Source organism: Ornithodoros turicata, chromosome 7, assembly GCF_037126465.1.
Source record: "Ornithodoros turicata isolate Travis chromosome 7, ASM3712646v1, whole genome shotgun sequence".
NCBI classification, from domain to species: Eukaryota; Metazoa; Arthropoda; class Arachnida; order Ixodida; family Argasidae; genus Ornithodoros; species Ornithodoros turicata.
The window spans coordinates 14,729,597-14,746,554 of NC_088207.1; the positions used below are offsets into that span (position 1 = coordinate 14,729,597).

Consider the following 16,958-nt stretch of genomic DNA (forward strand, 5'->3'; position numbering starts at 1 on the left):
AGTCGTCCCACTGCCGATCGCCTCATGACCAGGTCTCTATATATATAGTAGTAGGTCGTGCAACTACCCATACATTTTGTGACCCAGTGCGAGCAATCGAAATGAAATCCCGGCACCAGCTCCCTGTCTGGGTGCTTTTTTTTTTATCGGACACTTGTCAGGCAACTGTCGTCACAGTTCCCTGTAAAGTCAGTCCAGGACGCACCATCCCCTGAGAAACATGCCACCACTACTGCGGGCAGATCGCTGAGTAAACACGCCATCAACCAATCAAGCAGCCAACCAACCACACGTATTGCATGCAGAATGCATTTTGTGAGTCTATATACGTACAAGCTGTTGGCGGTCGTAGACTCAACTATAGTGTTCCTGTCCACGCAGGTCACTTAAATGGTCTTCCCGTAAATTTACTACAGCCCGTGTATCCATTTCTTGCCACTGTACACGCGGCATTTTGGGCGCGAGATTATTCAATTTATTATCACCCGAAAAAGACATGGTAAGGCCCTTGTAAGTTTGGAAAACTATTTTAACGACTGATAAAAATCTTGGAAATAAGCATTTTTGGTGCTAAATAATCGGGATCTGCTAACCATCGGCGGATGTTGCTTTCGAGGCTACGACTTTTCGGTCGGAAAGGAGATTGTCGATCTCCTTTTTCGAAAATGCCCTCTATCTAAAAGGAGAATATCCGTTATCGTGTGTCAATGGGCGCAAATGCCGTTCCGGTGGGTGTACTCCTCTAGAAATGCCCTTAATGTGGTCAGGGGTATAAATTATAATAGAGCTTCACTCGGCAGAACTCTATTCGGATGCACTCCCATCATGCCATAATAGACGACTTCAAAAAATCCCAGAGGGCTATGGGAGATATGGGTTAAAGCCTCCCGGTCAACTTCAACCCTTCCGTGGGTGTTCTAATAGCCAAAAGCCGTTCCCTATTGTCAAACAAGAATGACTCGGACACAAGAGATGTGACTTACATGGTTTAATCTTTGCCGCCAAAGCACACAACTATCTACAACGACCGTCACAGCCCGATTGTCCCACTGTCCCGTTGTTTTCCCCGCGTCCCTTCTCCTCCTGGGGTCCTCCCTTGACCTTGGGGACTAGCGGTCGCCCAAGGCCAATACGGAGTGCTAGCCTCCTACGAGTGTGCCATGGAGGACCCCACAGGGCTTAGCGCCCCTTTGAACTGTGGGAACTTGCTGGTAACACAGTAGAAGAATGTCTCCAAACTGTTCCGGCTCCTCTAGAGTCACTAGATAAGCTACGCTTCAGAGTATCGACACTGAGCTCCAAGGGCGAACGTGCGCCATCTTGTTTCCGCAATGCATGTCGCCCATTTACGACCTGTGACCAAAGCAGTTCTGACTTTCTTGAGCGATTCAGGTCTTATGAACAGCCTGTGAACTCCAGTCGTGCAATCTCATTCTTCTGTGCCCCACTCTCACCCTCACCGCATTAATCTCACGCTTGCCTTTTAAAGTGTCTTCTGTGATCCATCTCATCATTCTTCCACCGTTTCTTAGTCATCTTTTTTTTTTTTTCTTTAACCTACACTCTTAAAACTGAACTTCACCGCATAGCACGCTCGTAGCCAACCATCATCTCGGATGATATCGTTATGTACCCTGATTTGTTGGAAACGAGAGGCGTACGCCTTTTTTGTGACACTTATGCTGTTCATAATTGTCACAAAAAAGGCGTACGCCCCCTGTTTTCAACAAATCAGGGCAGATAACGATATCATTCGAGATAATGGTTGGCTAGGAGCGTGCTATGCGGTGAAGTTCATTTTTAAGAGTGTGCCTTTGAAAGTGTCTTCTGTGATCCATCTCATCATTCTTCCGCCGTTTCTTAGTCATCTTGTTGTTTTTTGTCATCTTTGTCTTTAATCTACCTCATCCTTCCTTCATCCTTTGTTAGTTTATCCTTTATTTCCTAATTCCTTTCCTTTTCTTTTTATTTATTTCTTATTCTTTCTTATTTCTTTATTTCGTTCTTTCTTTAGTTCTTTTCTTTGCTTTTATTTCTTATTTCTTCATTTTATTTATTTATTAATTTATTTCCGGAATAGCAAGCCGACGTCCCGTTTGGCTGGCCTTTCCCCTGTTTTTTTTTTCCTTTTCGACTAATAAATATATTCCCCCCCCCCCCCCATTTACGACACGTGCACCTCATCTTCAGCAATGTTTCGCTGGTTGCTTTTCTATTCACTGTAATTTCCCGTGTTTGTAAACTTTTTTAATGCATGAGGCGGTATCATTTCTCTTTTCTTTTTTTATTGTAGCATCTAACGACGAAGTAGTCTTTTAATCCTCCTGTGTGCTTTGGGTGTGTCCCAACATTTCCCTTCCCTGAAGAGCCCAGATTGGGACGCCCTTCGCTCCCTTTTGCGCAAGAAAGATAGGGCGCTTTAATAAATAAGTAGCTTAAATAATAGATAAAGAGCGTGATCAGCGTTCGGCCGCATCTCCCCACGAATTTTCGGCCTCCTCCCATTTGTGAGCCAACCGCAGATAAGGGTCGTTCGCGTGACAACCTCTTCGGGAATGCCGTATCAGAATCTCCAGATTCTTGGTCGGCATCCGACTGATGCGCTCCAAGTGAGCACCGCTCACTATAGTTTACCAAGTTATGTGGGTTTGGAATTAAAATTTAAGTAACGCATTATTTAAATAATGGACGATGTCGATTTCAATTAACGATTGGAGCCTTATTTGAGCAGCGCGGGGTAACGAAAATAGGTAAAGGATTTTGAAGCTCTCTGTCTCTGTCACAAAAATTAAAATAAGACCGAAAAAAGCTGTGCGGTGTGTGCTGGTGCATTGTTTGGCGGCAACAATATAAATAAAGCCTCGTATTTTAGACTTAAACACGGCAGAACTCGTGCACGTGCATCAGCGCTGCTTCGACTAAAACCCGGAAAACCTCGAGATGAAGTGGAGAACACCAAATACTTCGCCAAACAGTGCTTCCACTCTGGGTCTCGGGTCTAAAAAACGACACGGAGAACGGGAGGAAGCGGCAGTATTGATGCGGCGCGTCACCCCATACGTCGCTTCACCCGGTGCGAACCGCACCCCCCCTAGTGACGCCACTGCTGTGTTGCACAACAACTACTGTGTCTTCATTGAACTTTCATTCAGAGAAGTCAGTAGAATTAGTTGAAATTGAGAAACACTGAGACAGGTTTCGGGTCATAAGCGATTCTGCACGACGGCCGTTGTATAGGCCGCGCGTTCAGAGGCAGAGTATTGTATTTGCATGGCAAACTGTAGAGTGGGACAAGCGCAATGCTTGCCCACACTCTTAAAAATGAACTTCACCTCACAGCATGCTCCTAGCCAACCATTATCTCCAATGATATCGTTATCTGCCCTGATTTGTTGAAAACGGGAGGCGTACGCCTTTTTTGTGACACTTATGCTGTTCATAATTGTCACAAAAAAGCCGTACGCCTACCGTTTTCAACAAATCAGGGCAGATAACGATATCATTGGAGATTATGGTTGGCTAACAGCGTGCTGTGCGGTGAAGTTCATTTTTAAGAGTGCACATCACGAATTCAAAAATAGTACCGCTTTCGCCCTCAAAACGAAGAGCAGGCTCTTACTGCTTCGTATCTCTCCATCTCATCATTGTATCTTTGTGTGTGTGTGTGTGTGTGTGTCCCTCCCCGGAGAACACTAAAGAACGCGTCGAGAAGTGTATTGTCATCAAGCAGGAGAACTACCTATTGGCGTTTGGCAACAGCAGGAAAATTTATTTACAGGATGCAGTGAGGCTACTAACAATATGCCATGGGACCACTTACAAGATATCTATAAGAGGAGGTGAATGGGGGTGACAATGGAGAGAAAGGGTAAAATGCAGAGGTTGCAGTTACGCATGACACAGACTTATGTACAGGGATCCAGTGGTCAAAGCGAATATCACGCACTCGATGTGATGTATGCACACACACACACACATACGCATGTACACACACGCAACTGGAGAACACACACAATTACATAAAAAAATGCACACAGACTGGAGGGCATATGCGCAGATGTCACTGATAAAGACAACGCGGTGTATGTACAAAAACAAAATCGTCTATGCAGAAAATCTGTGATAAGCCCGTGTACGAAAAATACTATCTAATGGGACAGCAAAGTATTTCAGTACCACCTACGCACGCAAAAAAGGCTATGGCGACATTACCGATGTGGGAAAACCACCAGGCCCTTTCGCTCACAGGAAACATCTTCCGCATACCAAGTCTGAAGAAAAGCGTCAGAGGACATGTGGCGCAGCTCAGAAGTAAGGAAAGATCTGAGCGCAGATCGTAGAGACGCGACCGCCGCTAATATCGGCAAAAACCTCCCGCCCCGAAGCAGAGCACGAGTGCGAGCTTTCCAGAGCGTCTCAAAGCCCAAGAAAGTGGCCATGCGGCAAAAAAGAGGCGTATAGGAGAGCGAGGAGACACGCGGAGTACTCCCCACTGCATGGGGCACCTCAAGGAGAAGCAGCGTGATACCCGGACCCAGAAGATACGCGACACGCGACAATCGTAAAGGACGTGTTGGACACTCTCGGGTCGGTCGCAGAAACAACAGGTGGAACTCTGCACCATGCCGAAGCGATGTAACCTATTGAGGGAACCAGGCTTGCCAGACAAAGTCCTGAGAGGAGCCAGGAAGGTCGCTCAGCAACCGGCTGCGGAAGGGGAGACTCAAGCCCTGAAGACGGGCACGGGCCATCTCATCAGCGAACGCGAGGCACTCAGAGATGCGAACAGCCGCCACTTCCAAAATGTCGCGCAGGAGAAGCAAAACACGCTCAGCCCTCATACGATCCCTTAGGAGAGGAATATCGGGCAGAAAGCGGGTCTGCATCGAACAGAAGTAGGCCGCGAGGCGGTTGGCTGCGCAGTTGATGTCCCGCAATACTCCCACCAGGACCTTGAGGGCAAGGCACTTGCAGACTACAGAGAGATCGAGAATGCTCCAGACCCCCAAAGAGTCTGGAAGCTGCAGAGCCGGGCGGTTATAATGACAGGAAGCTTCCCCGACTAGAAGAAGGAGAACAGGGCCAAGTTCAGCCGCGTGACAACGGTGGGAGGCGGCGGTAAAACCTGACTCATGTGCCATAAACGGGAGCAGAGAATTGCAGAGATTTTAGAAAAATGTTTCCAGAACAGCACCGCAAGCGATACTGCCCGTACATCAAAGAAAATATCTTCACAGAACAGCACCGCAAGCGGTAACTGCCCCGACGACCGTTTTATGGGCCGCGCAATTAAAGACACGGCCCACCCGGAGGCGGACAGCGTTATCAAGAGGCCCCTGTCCGGTATATGAAGCAGTATCAATAGCAGTATATGAATCCGATATCGTAGATGTGTATTGTCATCAAGCAGGAGAGCTAGCTATGGAAGGTAGGCTCCTGTATCATTGTATTGTTGATGAGCCACAGAAGATTGTGTACTCATCTTCCTAAACTCCTGTATCATTGTATTGCCAACTGTAGGATGGGACAAGCGTAAGCTTGCCCACATCACGGTTCAAAAATAGTACTGCCCTCGCCCTAAAAACGAAGTATCATATATATGTATTGGCATCATCGTGGAAGACCAGCCATATTGGCTGGCTCCCTTTAACGCAACAAACGCACTAGTCTACAACCATCGCAACGCCAACACCCAAAGACGAGTTCACGGCAGGTCTGGGATTGATGTACGTGCTAGATGCCACCTCGCAACAAACCAAAACTCACGGAGAGTTGCTCGTGGGACAGCAGCACGAAGGATATTAGAAGCGGATGACATACCTACCATTGCTTTCTTCGAAGAGGGTCGCTGATGTTTGCCACCGCCTACCAAACTGGACGGCCCCAAGAACTGCTCTCTCCCTGTATAACACTCTACGGATGCCAGCTCTGACCCTGTTCAGTACCTCAACGGCGGTGCGAGCACGGCCACCGTGCACAGCTATACAGCGTGCTATCCAGACCTGGTAGTTTATTTCTACCGCCAGGAGTACAAACTGGCGTCTATCGCAGACCGGAACTGGGAGCGAGCTCAGTAACTGGACCGTGCTCCACCGAATGAACGGAATGCCGTAAAGCACCTCAGCCTTGTGCCACAAAAAATCGGGGAGTAGACAGTTGCGAAAAGCGTGCTCCGACGTTTCAAAGGAAGGGCAGAAAGGGCAAAAAGGCCTGGTCAAACCAAAGCGGGACAAACCTGCCCCTGAGAGGTAAAACGTCGTGCGCAAGACGCCACTGCAAGCAAGCTTGCACTGCGCGCATCCAACCAGCCGGCCGTAATATGAAGCCACGCGATCGGGCGAGGCACAGCCGAGCTCGCCGTCGGAAGGAGCTCCAGAAGAGCGGCATAAAACTGCTTGACGGGCCAGACAAAGAAATCCTCCGACGGGAATGATGCGCGTATAGGCGACGGACGTTGCAAACGTGGATGCATAGGGTTAGACCTAACGCTGGTGAGACAAGAGCGTAAGTCTCAATGTACGTAGTGTATTACATGGAGGTTGAACTACACATGTGACGGTGTGGTAAATAATCCCAGTCAGTAACGTGGTTGCATCCAGCATACATCGGGTACTACATCGGGTGACAGGGGGTTTACGAGTATATGTTAATCTTCTTCCTCAACATCTTCAACATGGGCGGCGCTTGTACTTTGACCCCAGAGCAGACGAAATCTTTCTCGCAGTCGCAATTCGAGGTCGCATTTCGTTGGTCCCACAGTGTATAGACTGGTTGCTGCGAGTCCCTGTGCAGGATGTAGCGGGGTGTATACGGTGAGTGAACATAGTGAGTATATACAGGGTGTTTCAGTTAAATCCCCGGGCTAAATAATTCGCGAACCGGTGCACCAATCGAATAACTTTCTTTTTTACAAGTATCTGTCCAATACCGCCTACAAGATGCGCACCGCGTGAATGAGCGGGAGGCGCTCATTATTTAAATAAAAATGCAAATGAGTTTCGTAAAAAAGCGTAACTTCTAAAGCAGGTCGCCGTCGGCGTTAAATTGGGTACTGCCCCTTTTGGGACCTTCAGTGGACACCTTTTAGAGAAAAATCTGCCACCGAAGCGGGTCATTTGTTGCAGTAATTAATTGGTTTCGGTTTACGTATTTTTGTCGCGGCTGGTCGCGGCGAAGCGCAAAAGGACGTAATTCATTGGTGTAATTCATTGGTGTAAGGACGTAATTCATTGATGGATAAGGGAGTGAAAGAGCGTCTTTTTGCGCTTCGCCGCAACCAGCCGCGACAAAAATACGTAAACCGAAACCAATTAATTACTGCAACAAATGACCCGCTTCGGTGGCAGATTTTTCTCTGAAAGGTGTCCACTGTAGGTCCCAAAAGGGGTAGTACCCATTTTAATACCGACAGCGCCCTGCTTTAGAAGTTACGCTTTTTTACGAAACTCATTTGCATTTTTATTCAAATAATGAGCGCCTCCCACTCATTCACACGGTGCGCACCTTGTAGGCAGTATCGGACAGACACTTGTAAAAAAGAAAACTATTGGATTGGTGCACCAGTTCGCGAATTATTTAGCCCGGGGATTTAACTGAACCCCCCTGTATAGTATGGTACCCGATAGCGTTGCACCTGAAATGTAGATCTGTCACACGCAGTGTTGCTGTGAACCGCTGCTGTGTCGGCAACAACAACAACAAAAGTACGTTTGTGTTGTTTGAGAATCGTAGGGATGTGCTTGTTTTTAACTAGCGTTTTCGGTTTTTATTTTCTCTTTTCTCGTTTTCAATTCAAGTCATGTATTTTTTTTTTTTCGTTTCTTGATGTACAGTCTCTTTTGTTTTTTTTATTGTTTTTTTTATGTGTGTGACGCGCGTGTCTTGTTGATTTATTTATTGATTCTTTAAAAGAAAACCAGGGAGAAATTAAACTTGTCTCCTGTCTGAACGTGGTGTTGTTGTCGCATATTGTATTATTGTATTTGTATGTATATTGTGTCTATTCGTAGTACATTGTATTGTATTTGTGTGCGCCAACATTAGGGTCATCACGACCGTTCTTGGGCACCAATAAAACATTATTATTATTATTATTATTGGGCGGATTTGGCGTACGTTTTTCGGTGTTTATTGATTTTCACGAAATCGGCGTTTTGCGATGTCTTTCCTGGCGTGTACATGTTTTACCCGACAGTTATCGGCGAATAGAAATCACAATGTAATTTCCGCACGACGAACATGGCGTTGTTCGCTGCGGTGGCATTTTACGGCTAAAAGTAAACGGATATTTTTCACAACCCTCGTATTTCTATATGGTTTTCTGATCTGCATCAACAACTTGCTGGGCATTTGCTGCAATTTATCTCTGTCATGTCCCGGAATGGCCCTTTCGGTGTTTTTCGATTAAAACCCAAAACGCGGAACCCTACCTTTAACCCAGGGCAATTTGCTCAAAATTCACTTTCCTGAACCGGTTCGAACGGATATTTTGCTCTCCTGCGGAGCTGAGCCCTAACCGAACCAATATGCCTGAACCGAATCGAAAAAGATAACGGTTCCGATCCCTGCTTAAAACATAACTTCACCCCCCCCCCCCCACCCCACCCCCCAGCACGCTGAAGGCCAATCACTGCACAGAGTGATGCCTTTGTCACTCTCGATTAGTGAAAAGCGCGGGATGTACGCCGTTTTGTGACAATTAACGTCACTGCATGATTGTCACAAAATGACGTGCGCTTCTCGTCAGGGAAAGGTAACGGAATCTTTTTCGTTTCCGTTACCACCGTTGTTGCTTTCGTTTCCGTTTCGGTTTTCGGTACCGCACCACCTCCAGCTTTTTGTTTTCCTTTCCTTCTTTTCTTTCTTTTTTTAAATAAAAAAAAGACCGTTGAGACCGTGACAAAACTTAATCTCTCTACGTTCTGAAGTCTACTTTGGGCACTCCGGGGATATGCATACAAGAGACAACGTTTCTTCAAAATGCATATATAGGTACGTGATATCTGTGAACAGCTAATATGAACATGGTTTCCAGGATGGTGGTGGTGATGTTGAAAGGGCTTGCCGTTGTCGGCCTCACGTATGTGGGCAACGTCACGACTGACGCCCTGGCGAAATGTGCGTCCTGGGCGGACTTCAAGGGGAACTGTGCCGACATATGTCTGAAAGCGTCTGAGGAAACCCAGAAAACCCAGGAAAAACCCCAGACAGCACAGCCGGCACCGGGATTCGAACCCGGGTACCTCCCAGTCTCGACGTGACATAGCTAGCACGCTAACCACTGAGCCACGGGAGCTGGTGGTCTCCAGGAACGTTACTCACGCTTGCAACTTCCAGGTCACCATAAGCGTATAAGAACTTTGCTTCTTCTATTTACTGTATACTACTTACTTATATGCTCCAGTTTGATAGTACATTTTAGTTTTAGTTCTTCAGTTAATTTTAGTTTGCTTCATTGAGGTTCATTTCATAACTTTATCTACATGATATGATAAAGAATTGCAATAATTCGGGTCCTGCGGTACCCGAAATATTACCGTAAATTATTGTCGTTTCCGTTTCTGTTTCAGGTATTCTAACTGTGCCATATCCTTTTCTGTTTCTGTGACGGTTACCTGCTATATTTCCGGTATAATACAGTTTCCGTTTCTGTTACCGTTTCTGTTACCTTTCTCGGCTTCTGGTTTTCAACAAATCAGGGGAGAGAACGATGTGGTTGGCTAGCTGCGAGCTATGTGGTGAGGGTCTCTTCTACGGCATGCGGCTCCATTGTCATCACCACCATCATCTCTCTTTTAAAACTGCAGACTGCGCTACGGACATGTGCATACACAACGTCACGTTAGATGCTGCACTTCCGTGCCTGGAGTACAATCTCTCGAACATCATCTACTTTCCTGCGAACGACATGTATGGCTGCGTTGTTAATACGGAACTTCACCACAGAACATGTCGTTCTTCCTTTCTTGGCATGTTACAAACGGACATGAACCGCTTGTTTACACTTTGTATTCCGCGTTAGTTGTAAAAAAAAAAAAAAAGGCGTACACCTCCTGTTTTCGAGGGCTCATGAGGCAGAACGACACCTTTCTGACTCTCGGTTGGCGGTGTTGTGTGGTGTTCTACTTTGTACTTTATAGTGGCGCGTGTACCACAAACCATGACAATGACTCATGATTTTTTCCTTCTCTGGTATAAGCTTTTTGCAGTATCTAAATCATGCATGCCCGACACCTCAACACGTTACTCACATGTCGTACGCCTTGAGAACAATGACCGGGTGGGGACCACCGAGTCGTCTCTCTCCCTCCCTACTCTTCGTTTTTATTGACTTCCTTTCCCGAACTTGAGTGGCCGCCGCCTGGTGTCCCTTTAACGTCGCCTTTTCGGGGCGACGGGGCGTGTTGCGAGGCCTAACGTGGCCGCCGTCTTCTGCTTGGAGTCACGGCGCGGGCGGGGACGTCCCGTCCTCGAGCCTCGGTGGATCAAAAAAAAAAGAAAGGAAAGAAACAGCGATGAATCCGCCCTTTGGCCGTCGGTCGCGACTCCTCCCATGCTAGGGACAAATTATAGGCTTGGGGGCCTGAAGCGGTGACGAAGACCCAGTCTAGAATTAAGGGCGTTCTTCCATCGACTGCCTCCACTCACTGTAATCTTAGAGACGATGTCTTCTTACGTGGGGGAGTTTCTTTCTTATAAATATACACGGCAAGTTTTTTGATGGAAGAAGTCTCGCCGCCCGCTGGAGCGCCTTTGTTTGCTTCTCTCGTGACAGATCATTTTCTTTGTTGCGTTGCGTCGGCTTTTGTTGTGTACTCTCGCATCCGGGACCTCCTAGATGATCAGCTTCATTACAGGGTTGCCGCGGAGCTCCCTAAAGTGTTCGATGTTGTTGCTCAGCATGATGACGACTACATGGGTTACAGAACTGTGAGTGGCAGATTTTGACGTTGGCCGGAATTGTTGAACGCTCGATGCGTAATTAAAAATCGACGAGCATTCTTGCTGCCATCGCGCCATACTATATACACTATACATTTGTATTACAGATAATACAGGGTTCGCCAAGATAAACTTCGGGGTTTGTAACGGAGATAAAACAAATAAGAACAGTGTCGGAAATCTAAAGTAGGTGTTAGAGGATGTATTATGCCCCAAAATTTTATGTCGATACTGCCATTTGGTCCGTTCCTCTGCGGATATTTTGTGAAAATTAAAAAATCGCCGCTGCCTAAACGGTAATACCTGTGTTTCAGCTCCTTTCCGTCAGATGGCGAAACGGTCGAACGCGGCGTTGCAGACGACATCGAAATCTGCACAAGTGGAACTGAATGCAGAATCGTACTCTGCAACGCCGCGTTCGACCGTTTCGCCACCTGACGGAAAGAAGCTGAAACGCAGGTATAGCCGTTTAGGCAGCGGCGATTTTTTTTTTAATTTTCACGATTTATCCACAGAGAAACGGACCAAGCGGCATTGTCGACGTAAAATTTTGGGGCATAATACGTCTTCTAACCTCTACTTTGGCTTTCCGACACTGTTCTAATTTGTTTTATCTTCGTTACAAACCCCGAAGCTTACCTTGGCGTACCCTGTACTATACGTATAATGATTATAATGATATTTGTACCCGCGGCGTGGCTGAGCGGGTAGGTCGAATGTCGGCACAGTTTCCCCTGAAGTCGGCCCATGACGCATGCTAACCCCCTGTCCCCCACTCCTTCGTGCTGTCCTCTCTCCATCTGTCCACATGTGAACGCCGCTCAGTAGTCACACTTGCTTCGCGGCACTAGCGCAGAATAAAAAATATTAATATTTGTTCTTTCGCCACAAATTTTTAGGAAAAAATCTTCCCGGGAACAGCACCGCAAGCGTCCAATTAGCAATTCATAGGACGGGGTGCCCCGAAAGTGGAGAAACAGCCATATACAATTAAAAGAGTGTTTCTTTTTTCATTTTTTCTTTTAAAAATCAATAAATGAATCAGTGTTTTTTTAAATTCCGTGTTAGCGCCGCGAAGCAACTGTAGCTATGAGCGGCGTACAGACGTGGACAGATGGAGAGAGGACAGCAGGAAGGAGTGGGGGACGGTTAGTATGCGTCCTGGGCCGACTTCAAGGGGAACTGTGCCGACATTCGCCTGGAAAGTCTTCGGAAAACCCAGGGAAAACCTGAGACAGCACAGCCGGTGACAGGATTCGAACCCGTGCCACCTCCCAGTCTCGGCGCGGAAAGCGATCATCCTAATCACTATGCCACGGGAACTGGTAATTGAAAGAGTGTGGCAGATGGCAATTGAATTTTATGTGCAAGCTGCGGGCAAAAGGAGAAATCGGTTTAGACATTGTCTCGAATATGGCGGCCATCTTGAATGTGTCCATCTTGTGACATCTAAAAGCTGGGAGATAATTTAAACAGATGAACGTTGTCTTCAAGTTTCTTAAAGGTGTTCCACAGCCGCAGAACATCAAGTGCCATCATGTTCAACGTTTTCTTTTCCGGTCAGAATGCAAGGTGGATGGTAGCGTAACGCTCCAAACTCCAGCAAAGGTTCATAGTGAAAAGGTGATAGTGTGTCAGGGATACGCCTTAAATGACTTTTCTCTATGAGTTCTCAGAAGACATGTATTAGCCATTAGAGACACGGCCTATTTTGGTTCGAACAAAACTAATTGAATTGAAACAAGCAGCAGGATTATTTTGTTATGTTCTAGGTGACTCACGTAATTTTTCTGAATGATATGCTTTAAACAAGTTTTAATCAGTTTGCGTTAATTTGACGCTTGACTGCGTCATTTGTGAAAATTCCTATTAACGTTATATGTAAAGCTACCTTACTTGTTTGTTTTTCTCAGTTCTTCTCCGTGACTCACGTGGTTCACTGTCGACAAATACCGTAGGGATACGTGCAATATACAGGGTGTCCCAGAAAACGTGTCACTGAATTATAATAGAAAAACTATGCCACCTAGAATCATGCGGTCAACGGCATTTGTTCTTATTAGGTTTTTGCCACCTTCTAAAGTTAATGTCATGCACCCCAAGTTTAATTATGTAACTATTTGCGAACTGAACTCGGAAATTTGCCAAGTAAAGGTCACTTTTTTACCCCACCAATATGAAGAGCGTGCCAAATTCACTAAAATTCATGATAATTGACAGTGATATTCACGAGCTATCCCATCGGAACAAATAGCGGAATATCATGCTTTTCGGAGCACCGGACCATAACGCGCGATGACTATTTGAGCGCAATCGCTCTCAGTCCGACGAAAGGAGGTTCCGAAGCCAGCCCACAGAGTGATAGTAGGAAAAGTAACAGTTCCTAAAATTGGGAGAGGGAAAGCATTATCCCAGCGAAAGTCGGACGTGATAAGCCATGCATGTGTTATCTCTTTCTGCGATGTCGGGGTGGGCTGGGTTTCCAACCTCCTTTCGTCGGACTGACAAAGATTGCGCTGAAAAAAATTCATCGTGCGCTATTCTGTGCGACCTCCGTAGAGCATTATGTTCGGCTATTTTTTCCGATGGGATAGCTCCTTAATATCCCTGTCAATTACCATTAATTTGAGTAAATTAGACACGCTCTTCACATTGGTGGGGTAAAAAAGTGACCTTTACTAGGCAAATTTCCGACTTAAGCTCGCAAAAATGTACAAAATTAAACTTACGTTACACGACATTCACATCAGGAGGTGGCAAAAACCAAGCAAGAACAAATGCCATTGACCGGATGACTCTAGGTGATGTAGTTTTTTAAATTATAATTCAATGACACGTTTCCTGGGACAAGAGAGAACTGATGTTCTGATGAGATGTGGGTTCGCGTCCTACACTCTTAGAAATGAACTTCACCACATAGCACACTGCTAGTCAACCATAATCCCGAATGACAACGTTCTTGCTCTAGATTTGTTGAAAACGGGAGGCGGAGCCTATTTTGTGCCCATTATGCACGGCACAGAATAGACTCCGCCTCCCGTTTTCAACAAATCAGGGGCGAGAACGTTGTCATTCGGGGTGGTGGTTGGCTAGGAGCACGGAGTAAGAAGACTAGGAGATGAAACTTCACTCTCTCCCGCGACCAGAGAATGTACGAGGAGCGCGCGCTCCGCGGCCCGGCCCGCAGTGCCATCTGTTGCACGAGGACGCATAATTTTCGAAACATGCGGTCACGTGATACTGTCCCTTGTCTGGCGGCGTGACTAAAACACGTGAAAGCACGTGAATTAAACGCTAGAAAAGAAGAAGAAGATGAAACGCTTACTCGACCATCGTGCTCCTGTCGTCTGCTCAACAGAACCGAGAGGCAAGAGAATGAAATTGTTTTCCGTTGTTTTCGCTAAACAGGAAGCGCTATGTAGTTGACAAGTGCGACCTTTATTGCCAAGACAAACATCGTTCACGTTCATCAGTTTGTCTTCGTTCGTAGAGGCTGCCGTATGACTCGCGAAAAGCATCGTTTCCCCATAGCCTTCCATGTATAAGCGCAAAATGGAAGACAGTGCCACCGTGCCATCTGTCGCGTAAAGTCAGCAACTGCCTTTTTTTCTCTTCCCCAACGTGACACTCTCTGGTCGCGCGCCGGCGCTTCCTTCTATGGGCAGTGTCATCTCCTAGTCTTCTTACTCCGTGGCTAGGAGCCTGCTATGTGGTGAAGTTCATTTCTAAGAGTTTACAGCTGGCTAACCTTTTCAGTAACTTTCTTCTTTCATCGTTTTCTGGGACACCCTGTATACGGTCCATACCAGTGATCGCATCAGAAAGCGATCTCTGGGGGAGGGGTGTGGTGCCGAGCTTCCGGCATCAGGGTGTGTGTGTGTTTATGGGCACATGCTTATGATTATGTATTGGTAGCCGAGCTCTATGGGCAATCACGAAACTTCGGTGGAGGGGGCTTGAAGGAACCACGGCGAGCGTTGGAAAGTTCCTTACCCGTACCAACATTACTTCGCTACAAAATTAGTCGGTGTGGAGAACCGTGCGACCGGATTGATTTTTCGGATTACCCGTATCATACCAGTCTATCTACACCCTTAGAAATGAACTTCACCGCATAGCACGCTCCTAGTCAACCATGATCTCGAATGATATCGTTATCTGATTTGTTGAAAACTGGGGGCGTACGCTTTTTTTTGTGACAATTATGAAGAGCATAAGTGTCACAAAAAAGGCGTACGCCTCCCGTTTTTAACAAATCTGGGGGCTTAATCACTTGCACGCATTAGCAGCTAACGATAAGCGGGGCACTCGTCGAGAAGTGCACGTCATAAAACACGTGCACGGCGCTCTTCGCGCGATACGTGGAGGGCGTGGGATACGTCACGAGCAATGTGTCACGTGCCCATCTTTTTGAATTTCCTGCCGCTCGTTAGCTCATAACGAGCGCAACGACGATGAAGCGATTAAGCCCCCAGGGCAGATAACGATATCATTCGAGATCGTGGTTGGCTAGGAGCGTGCTATGCGGTGAAGGTCATTTTTAAGAGTGTAGACTGAAAAAGCACATGGCGTAAACAATCTATGGACAATGCGAAATGCATCAAGGCCACATGCCTTCGGCAAAACCTGTTTTATTACAGCTCAAATCTTCCCATCTGCTTCCGCCACGCATCACAAATTTACACCGCTTCGATTATCCACCTAGGATTAAGGGTCCTCGCTCACTATGATTTTCTGAATCATTCCCCCCCCCCCCCTACTGTACTTGCGTGGAATAATCTCTCTGAGGCTCTGATATCCGCACACGTCAAAGTAAAATTCAAAATGCTGTTTTACATATGTTGTCATCTCCCGTTGCATCAGTACCCTGGTCTCGTTTTATTGCGTTGCATGTTACTTCGTTCTACACTACGTGCCCTAAAAGTACAACGAACAAATGGTCCCGGAAGGACCCTTGAAGTATGCAAAAATAAAATAAAATAAATGACGCACCAAAAAATACGAAATGCCATAGTGATGCGCTCTCCCAGGTGTGGATATTACGTTGTCGTTTCTGCGTCTCTAATATACGTCAGAACATAGGGACTCAAAATAAAGCTGAAAACAAACCTATCAGTCACGAAAGAACCCTTCATTTGTTCTTATGTCTCAAAGTGGGTAACACTACGTAAGAAGACGGTGACAATGATGGTGATAAACGAGGCGAGATGTGCGTAGGAAGATATGTTTAACGGAAGGCTTCGCAACGATCGTAACAATAATCGTTATACAACGCGTTTGGTGCAAAATAGTCCTCCAATACCCGCCATAAACTTTGTTTTCTTCTTGCTTCTTCTTGATTCTGCTCAAATATCAAACTGACGGAAACGAAACTGAGCATAGGAGAGGTAATAATTGATCATTCGTGGCTTTTCCGTCACGAGACAACAATGATAATGAGCGATGCTACAGTGATCGGTCTGTGGATTACTCTGGCGCACCTGAGGGTTCATGAACGTGCACCGAAATCTCGGCAGTGGAGAGGAGGACGCAAGAATTTCCCTTTCCTCCTTCTTCGAATGAAACGGCGTGGGTGACGTCGCGACGCATGCCAAAAGGGTACGTGGCGGTCGCGTCGCATCACATCTCTTCCGGTGAAACGATACATATGCGTTTGAATACTATTTCTATTTTTCGTAGCTAACCTTTTCCTTTCTTTTGTTTTTCACTCACAAACGCGTTTTGGAGTAGCCAGTTCTGACTGGGTCGGGACTAACCTCTCCATATTTTTCTTTCTTTTTCCAATCCAATCCAATCCACTACAGTGTGATTCATGTGTCTGATTTTCACACACACACACCTTTGGCGTGTTGACTGACAAACTCGAGCACGACCCAGTCTCGCGAACGTTGCACCCTCTGCCCATCAGCCAACTCTACGGAACTCCTCGTTTGGAAAGAACCGCCGCCAACTGCTTCCCTCAGAGCCTGATCTACGATCTACATATTTTCGTATTTATCTGGACTGTGTTCAGTACC

The 16,958-nt window shown here is 46.5% G+C and overlaps 1 protein-coding gene across 1 annotated transcript in view; it reads left to right on the top strand.

Moving 5' to 3' along the window:
• LOC135400237 (sine oculis-binding protein homolog) overlaps positions 1-16,958 on the top strand; it is a 162,536-nt gene that overhangs the window by 86,977 nt on the left and 58,601 nt on the right. The gene's annotated exons all lie outside the window — the stretch shown is intronic.